We start from the raw sequence: 9,031 nt of genomic DNA, 5'->3' as shown, positions 1-9,031 counted from the left end.
TTACAAATACAAGACGTCAAAGATATAGGACGGTAATTCGTAGCCTGGAGATGATCTTTCCCAGGCTTCGGAAATGGGAGAACCACTGCCACAGCCCAAGAAGATGGAAAGTCACCGGTATGCCAAATCATATTATAAAGATTTAATAAAAGTTAAAAGCACTGTCAGACATGTGGCGCAAGAAGGCATAAGGAATATCATCTGGGCCAGGAGAAGAGTCATGACACTGGGACAAAGCAGTCCGCAACTCGGAGGCAGAGAAGGGACATTATAAGACTCCCTCCTGTGGAAGAAAAATTTATGCCGAGAGATTCCATTCTCTGGCGGTGACGTGCGCCTGGAGCTGCAGGATGCCTCCGGGAAACACTGGCAAAGTGCTCCGCGAAGAGGTCGGCGACAGTCCTAGGGTCTGCCACCGTTCGCCCAGCAGACAACAAAACTGGTGGGGAGGAGCAGAATACTTCCCAGCAATTCGGCGGACTTTGTTAAAGACATCCGTAAGAGGGTGTGGGCATTAATGGAAGACACATAAGCTTTCCAAGAGGCTCTTTGTGCCTCTTTCAAAATGCGGCGGGCCCGAGCTCGGCAGCGCCGAAAAGCTTCCAGGCACTGCGGGTCCCCACGATGTCGCCGGAGACGAGAGAAAGCTGCCCGTTTCTCTTTCACCGCTGCAGTGCATGCTGCGTTCCACCAAGGAACGGGACGCTTAGTAAAGCGACCTGACGTCCTAGGGATTGTCTGAAGCGCTACTGAAATAAAAAATCGGTAAAATAATCAACAGCCTCAGCACAAGTAGAAAAGTCAGCCAGCGGACGGATAAAAGAGCTAAGGTCTGTGAATCGAGGCCAATCTGCCTTGTCTAAAACCCAGCGTGGGGGCCGGGACTGTGGCTCAGATTTCACAGATTCTAATAAAATCGGAAAGTGGTCACTACCGTGTAAATCTGGTAGGACCCGCCAATTAAAATCAAGGAAAGAATTAGATGTACAAATAGAAAGATCGATAGCTGTAAAAGTCCCAGTAGGACTGTGGAAATGTGTAACATCCCCAGAATTTAAAACCTCCAATCCCTCATCCTCAATAAAAGAACCGATTAAAACCCCACGAGGATTACTAGCACCTTCATCCCACAATGGGTGACGGCCGTTAAAATCTCCCAACAAGAGAAAAGGCGGAGTCAGCTGACGCACCAGGCCGTCAAGCTCACCCCTGGAGACAGGAAGCCGAGGAGGAGATATAAACTGCAGATGGTGTACAGTCGTCCCATAAAGACCTTAACAGCAACCACCTGAAGGGAGAGTTAAGTTGTACCGGGATAACAGGTATATCCTGACGGACTAGAATAGCTGTGCCACCGTGGTGGCCCTGGTCAGGAAAGGAGTGTTAAAAAGGCACGATAGCCAGGAGGACTAGAATAAGTACTATCACCTATCATAGTCTCTTGTAGAGCTACACAGGCTGGAGAGAACTCCGACAGCAAAGCTCGGAGTTCCCCACGAGGCGCGAAGGCCTCTACAGTTCCACTGTAGAAGCTTGAAGACGACTATTTGGGTGCAGTGGACGAGCGAGCCTTTTGAGGCTGCCCGTGACTGACCTGACTAGAAATAATCAAACGACGAGAAGACACCGGGGTTGAGATGTGCCGGGTCGTTGGACCGCAGCCTTTCGGCTTATCGGTGGGTGATGCGAACTATCATCACTTTTACCGGTCCTCGGAGGACGAGGATCAGGCTGGACTGCACTTTCCGATACAGTGGGTCCACGAGGGACGGCTGTGACAATATCATCGGACGTCTCCATGCTCAGACCGTCCTCATCACAAGAAGCCCGATCTGAGACGGAGGGCGTCACAGAGGCTGGACAGAAACTACTGGAGCTACCATTGCAGAACGGTCCCTCGAGGACTCACGATCACGTACACCGGGAGAAACTTAGACTGTTTAGGCTGAGCTAAATCTATCGACTCCGCAGAGCCGCGGTGCCGTTTGGTCAGGCCCTTCAAAGGCTTAGGCGATACAGGTGGCAAATGGACATCCACTACATGGGTGACTTTGGTCAAGTCCGTATTTGTCTCGTCACTTCTAAGAGTTGACTCAACCGAGTCATCGGACAATAGGGCAAACCTATTGGCCAAATGAACAGGACCACCCGCCCCAACAGAGCGAGAGGTAGCAGGAGTTGTCGTCTTCGGACCGGCAGACTCAGCAGAAGAGCGAGCGGCCAATGAAGCATAGGATGTCGCACCAGTACCGTCCTTCTGGCGGTACAGGAGTTCACGGCGGGCGCTACCGAGGCTGATGAACTGAGTGTTAGCAAGCTAGAATGTCCTGCTCCAGGCGATACCTGGGGCATTGCCTGGAACGTACCTGGTGAGCATCACGGCAATGGAAACAATAAGCTGCACCATTGCAATGCTCCTCTGAATGTGAGTCGAGTGCAGAGCAATTACCACATCGGGAAGCTTCCTTACACGAGCTTTTGCCGTGACCGTACCCATAGCATGAGAAGCACTGAAGAGGCGAAATAAAACGCCTCACCCTAAGATTAATAGGTCCGATATTAACACGGTCAGGAGGGTGGACCAAAAAGGTGAGAAGGACCATGTTGGAGGAGTTCCTCATCTTAGTCACCTTTTGCACTGAGGTAGGACACATTGCTAGTATTTCCTCCTCTGGAAATTCATAAAGGTCTTGACTATAAACACAACCTTTACTATAATTAAAGGTGGGATGAGCCTTAACAGTCTCAAACATGCTGTCAGAAGGGCATGGGAGATGTTGCAACATCCTCGCTTGTGTAATATCTTTAGCTCGCACTAGCACCCCTTACCATATTTCTTGAGGTTTCCCTCAGGAATCGTGCCGATTTCTTTGGACAGGTACCGGGAGGCATGGATGAAATTCCACGCCCATTTCTATAGTACGCCACAAACCAACGTGGAGGCGGGATCTGGCGGACTTCAGGAACTGAATTCTCTAAATAGTTTTCAAAAACATTTGGGATGTAATCCATGTCACTGTCTGAAATATTACGTGACTGGAGAAATTCAGTTTTAAAGCCATGGCCGGCGAGGGCAGAGATGCTACATGTTCATAAGCTAAACGGGCTTCATCACATGACATAAACGTTACATAGCAGCGGTTAGAAGGAAAGTCCTTATCATAAACCAGTCGAATGCGAACAACCGTACCATACGCCTTGAGAAGTGAGTGCAAGGCATGATAGGAAAATGATGGATTAACATTTACCATTACAAGAGAGTCATATGCAGCAGAAATGCGTCCCTCAGAAGAACTTCCAGAACAGGAGACTGCTGTGGGAGGCCCTTGTGGAGGGGAATCCTCCTCCTTACTCAGACCTGAAGATGACGTCTCGTGGGCCAGGTCAGCCACCTCACGAGAACCTGAATGTTTTTTGTGTTTTCCCATAAAAAAACAGCTACACAAAAAATTGGCTCCAGGGGCAAAGGAAACCACCTACTGGGACTACAATGGGAGGAGCGCTGGCTGCCGTGGACGGGTACCTCGTCCCCATGCGGACCAGTCGTTTTAAAAAGGCCCCACATGATACGAATGTTTGTCCACGACAGAGCTGAGACCCCCTCCCAAAGCATCCCAGCCTGGACACCCAACCATCCAGCACAGGACGGCCCCTATTGGGCGATCCCTCCAGCGGGTGGCTCCGCTGGTCCACTGGCAGCCTACGTAGGAACCATTTAGTCTGGCCCCTCACTGGCGACCGTACTAGCATGGGTAGCCCTCTCCCCCTCGAAAGGGCAGAGCAGGGGCCTAAGCCCCCTCTAGCCTAGCTCGCCAGGTCACAGGGCACGCAAGCCCCCACCACGACAAGGCGGTTCCCATCTGGGGGCACCGGCCGGGGAATCGAACCCCGGTCATCTGGCTTGTGAAGCCAGCGCTCTAACCACTGAGCTACCGGGCCGTGTGTGTGTGTGTGTGTGTGTGTGTGTGTGTGTGTGTGTGTGTGTGTGTGTGTGTGTGTATTCACTGTTTGATCTTGCAGTCTCTGACGAGACAGCCAGACGTTACCCTACGGAACGAGCTCAGAGCTCATTATTTCCGATCTTGGGATAGGTCTGAGACCAGGCACACACCACACCGGGACAACAAGGTCACAACTCCTCGATTTACATCCGTACCTACTCACTGCTAGGTGAACAGGGGCTACACGTGAAAGGAGACACACCCAAATATCTCCACCCGGCCGGGGAATCGAACCCCGGTCATCTGGCTTGTGAAGCCAGCGCTCTAACCACTGAGTGTGTGTGTGTGTGTGTGTGTGTGTGTGTGTGTGTGTGTGTGTGTGTGTGTGTGTGTGTGTGTTGAGTTGGGAGTCAGTGCAGGAGGTATTGGCATATTGCAAGTAGAAAGGATGAGATAGACAGGTGAACAGAGTGTAGCGAGTGTAGAGAGTGTACCTTTATTGAGTAGAGGATGAAGGTAAAGAGAATGAAGGCAGGTACTCCTGGAAGAGGATTCCTGTTGATGTGATGAGCCATCAGTCAGTTCTGTGTTGTTCAATGGGTACAATTGTGAAGGTATCTCGACATTCATGCATTGTGGCTCACACATAAACATGAAAGCCACCCTCATTTTCCAAACAACACTAATAACATTGCAATGATCATTACTACTATTACAGTACAAGTAATAATGGTCATTATGTACATTGTTATTGTCATTGCCATTGTTAGTAGTAAGGTGGGGCAAGAAAAGTTGAAATGGCTCAACATGGTGGCCTGGATCCTCTCATTCGAATTGAGAGAACTTGACCCCGGCAAAGTGAAGTGACGGTGATATCCTGTGTGGGCTTTATTACACTACATAATACATGTACAGTGTACTAACCACAATATTGGCCTTTGTCTCTTTTCTTGTTATACACCAAGAAGTGAAAGAAACAATAGGTATAACAATGAGGGACAAGAGGAGTGTGGTACGAGTATTAACATGTGTGCTACGGAACACTAACAGGCGGGGGCGGGAAGAACAGGTGAGAGAGGATATATTGTTGATATGTAAGAATTGAGCTCATCTTATTTACAAATGCCATTAATGTTGAGGAAGCCGTACATGGACTTAATAATATCGAAGTCGTTATCGTGACTGGAGTGGCAGCTTTCCTCTTCTAAATCACTAAAAAGTGTATCAAAAAGATTTTACATTGTTAACATTCATAAGTATAACAGTAACAGTGACAGCAACAGTGTGCTACTAGTAAAGACAGCTCTACCAGTAACAGTGACAGCAACAGTGTGCTACTAGTAAAGACAGCTCCACCAGTAACACTAATAATCAAGCTAATCATAACAATATCAACAATAATAATAACAACAACAATAATAATAATAATAATAATAATAATAATAATAATAATAATAATAATAATAATAATAATAATAATAATAATAGAGCAATAAAATGGTATGAGATAAAAATCCATCAGTTTTTATCTGTCTAAGAAGAATGCAGTAAAATAACACACTAAAGGAGGATATCTCTTCACAAACAAGGTCAGATTTGGACCTGCGTGAATATTAACTCTCTCTCTCTCTCTCTCTCTCTCTCTCTCTCTCTCTCTCTCTCTCTCTCTCTCTCTCTCTCTCTCTCTCTCTCTCTCTCTCTCTCTCTCTCTCTCTCTCTCTCATCCCCTTGATTAGTGAGACACATTTTACCTTGAGAGTTGTGTAGGATTAGATCATTTTATTGACATTAGGAAGGCTGTCTGGAGATGAGAAGATTGATGTCCAGAGTGTTCACTGTTTCAATCCCCACAGAAGGCTCTGAAGGTGTATCAAATCACCAAATAGTAAACACAATTAATATGGAAAGGCGTCACGCTACTCAAAGGGTTAACCAACTGTGATAGTATGATTTATAATATCATGGAGAGAGGCCAGGAGAGAGGAACACACACACACACACACACGGCCCGGTAGCTCAGTGGTTAGAGCGCTGGCTTCAAGCCAGATGACCGGGGTTCGATTCCCCGGTCGGGTGGAGCCGCCGTCTTGACAGTAGATTATTCACGTCTCAAGCTGCTGTGCATCTTGATGGGTCCTGGAGCAGCCGTGCTTTCTCACGCCCTGAAATGCGGCACAAACAAGAGTCCCTCCGTCACCCTCCTGGACCATCTGGCCAGCCTCCCACCCTCCTCGACGGCCAACTACCACCGCCTGAACGGTGAGAGGAAGAGGAAAGCCTTCAACTCTGATGAGAAGAGAACGATTGGCAATGACCCATCTTGCCAGACCTTTGATATAACACTGCTGTACAAGAGCATAACACTGGCCTGTGAACGTGTGGCACCACTCAATGATGATGCACGCTGGAAGGATCCGACACTCATGGAAGGACTCTTCAATAAGATCAAGGACAAAAGAAACGCCTGTGTCCACGAATGGTCCCAGACAATAATGGATGAAGACCAGTTCAAGAATAAAGTTGAGGAACTAGAGAAGCTCTTCACCAGAGCCCTTCAGGCCGTCAGGGACAGATATGGAGTCTCTGCTGCTGAGACCAAAACTATCATTGACATCGTGAAAGGGCAGATAGAAGACGTGTCACAAGCATTTACTGACAAAGTCATTCTACTAATGAACTTTGAGAAAAGGTTGGATGTATTTAAGCAATTGTCAGCGTGTCACCTCAAAGATCTTTACAAACACTTTGAGTGCTTTGACCCGCTGTCCTTCCTTTGTGGATCCAAAGAACGGGTCCACATCCAGACGGTGTTTTCAAAACTTGTCCTTCAACACCAACACACACCAGCTGAAATAGATTCTTTAGAACTCTTAAAAGTTCTGACGGATGAGTGTCGACCTTCGCCACCTGTCCAGGACGACAGGCCGCGCCTCGCCGTGGTGAGAGGCATCGCCGGGAGTGGCAAGACCACCCTGCTCACCTTCATAGTGTCAGAGTGGCGCAGGGAAGAGTGTGACCGGCGAGTCAAACATCTGGAGGAGTACGACATTGTGCTCAGAATACTGTGCAGGGACACAGATGCCGAGGACCTGGAGACATTCCTAGGCTTGGTCCTCCCGCCCAGTCTGTCGGTGTTTGGGGAGCCCCTCGTGAATTACCTGGAGCGCTGCAAGGTGCTCTTCCTCATAGACGGCCTCGATGAGATGAACCAAACCTCCAAGAAGCTCGTCACTAATGTTATGACCATCGCCACATGTAACAAACAGTTCTCAATCCTCGTCACCTCACGCCCAGAGCGAGTGGACCGCTTCTTGAGCCGTTATGAACAGGACTATCGGCAATCGCAGCTGTCTATTGAGGGATTCCCGTCGCCAGGAGGACGGAGTTTGCATTGCAATATTCCACCTCCTCCACGAACCAGGATAAGCTGAGGGAATTTATGACAAAACAAAAGGACATCAAGTTGTTTGAGCTTCCCCTCAACCTATTATTTCTGGTTAGAGTTTTTGAAGACAAACCAGACTGCATCAAAGAAAACACTACCCAAGCCAGTCTGTACACCCACTTTCACGAGTGGTGCACAGAAAAGCTGCGTGTCAGAATATCCACGCACCCTTCATCGGGGGAGAGGAGCCCACTCACTCTAAAGACGAGGATAAAAAGAGTTTTGCAAGAAATGTACCAAATGGTACTACAAGGCCTGCTGCAGGATAGATTAAGTCTCTCAGAGGAAGACACGGAACGGCTGGTACATTGCTGTGAGAGGGAGGACCTGCCAGCCCAAGAAGTCCTGGGAGCCTTCTTTTCTCTGCGATTGTCGGTCAACAACAGAGTACGTGAAGAACGCTACTCCCTGCCTCACAAAGGTCTGCTTGAATATTTTGCCGCTCGACATATAATGCAGCACCTTCAGGATGGGTACCTCTCACCATCAGGGGCTGTCAGGAGCCTGCTTTATACTGTCACTCAGCAAGGGACATTTCATGGCCTGTATAACCTTTTATTCCACGTGGCGGGCCTGTTGGCCAGAGAAGAGATGCCAAATCGTCCCGAGGCCATAAAGGAAGTGGTAGAGTTGGTGGCGGAGACTGGCGCAGGGTGGGATGGATGGCTGTCACTGGCGGAACACACAGATTATGATGAAAGCTTCCTGCAGGCCATCGCTCACCACGTCACAGAAAACCCTCCTGGTGACACAGTATGGATAAGAGACAATACGTTGGCCAGCGCTGCGGCACTGCTCCCCCGTACTCCACCAACAACAGTGAGATTATGGCTGGACAACGAAAGTGTGAATGTGGAGAATGTTCGTGCCTTGACTCATCACCATTGCAATCAGTTGAGGCTACATCACCATTATCAGCAACCCGGCAACACACCTGCCTCAGACACCGTGCTGCACGCCATACACAGGTGTGTGTGTGTGTGTGTGTGTGTGTGTGTGTGTGTGTGTGTGTGTGTGTGTGTGTGTGTGTGTGTGTGTGTGTGTGTGTGTGTGTGTATGTAACTGTGTGTGTGTGTGTGTGTGTGTGTGTGTGTGTGTGTGTGTGTGTGTGTGTGTGTGTGTGTGTGTGTGTGTGTGTGTGTGTGTGTGTGTGTGTGTGTGTGTGTGTGTGTGTGTGTGTGTGTGTATGTGTGTGTATGTGTGTGTGTGTGTGTGTGTGTGTGTGTGTGTGTGTGTGTGTGTGTGTGTGTGTGTGTGTAACTGTGTGTGTGTGTGTGTGTGTGACAGTGTGTGTGTGTGTGTGTGTGTGTGTGTGTGTGTGTGTGTGTGTGTGTGTGTGTGTGTGTGTGTGTGTGTGTGTGTGTACATGTGACAGTATGTAACTGTGTGTGTGTGTGTGTGTGTGTGTGTGTGTGTGTGTGTGTGTGTGTGTGTGTGTGTGTACATGTGTGACAGTATGTAACTGTGTGTGTGTGTGTGTGTGTGTGTGTGTGTGTGTGTGTGTGTGTGTGTGTGTGTGTGTACATGTGTGTATGTAACTGTGTGTGTGTGTGTGTGTGTGTGTGTGTGTGTGTGTGTGTGTGTGTGTGTGTGTGTGTGTGTGTGTAACATGTGTGTGTGTGTGTGTGTGTGTGTGTGTGTGTGT

At 48.7% G+C, this 9,031-nt stretch overlaps 1 protein-coding gene and 1 pseudogene across 2 annotated transcripts in view; both read left to right on the top strand.

Annotated features, from left to right (window-relative positions):
* LOC123500964 (NACHT, LRR and PYD domains-containing protein 1 homolog) overlaps positions 1 to 9,031 on the top strand; it is a 38,421-nt gene that overhangs the window by 6,864 nt on the left and 22,526 nt on the right. The gene's annotated exons all lie outside the window — the stretch shown is intronic.
* LOC123500971 overlaps positions 6,027 to 9,031 on the top strand; it is a 6,398-nt pseudogene continuing 3,393 nt past the window's right edge.

The sequence above is a fragment of the Portunus trituberculatus genome, unplaced genomic scaffold, assembly GCF_017591435.1.
Source record: "Portunus trituberculatus isolate SZX2019 unplaced genomic scaffold, ASM1759143v1 PGA_scaffold_523__9_contigs__length_663829, whole genome shotgun sequence".
NCBI lineage: Eukaryota > Metazoa > Arthropoda > Malacostraca > Decapoda > Portunidae > Portunus > Portunus trituberculatus.
The sequence above is the reverse complement of the archived record's forward strand: the minus strand, read 5'-3'. Positions and strand labels throughout refer to the sequence as shown.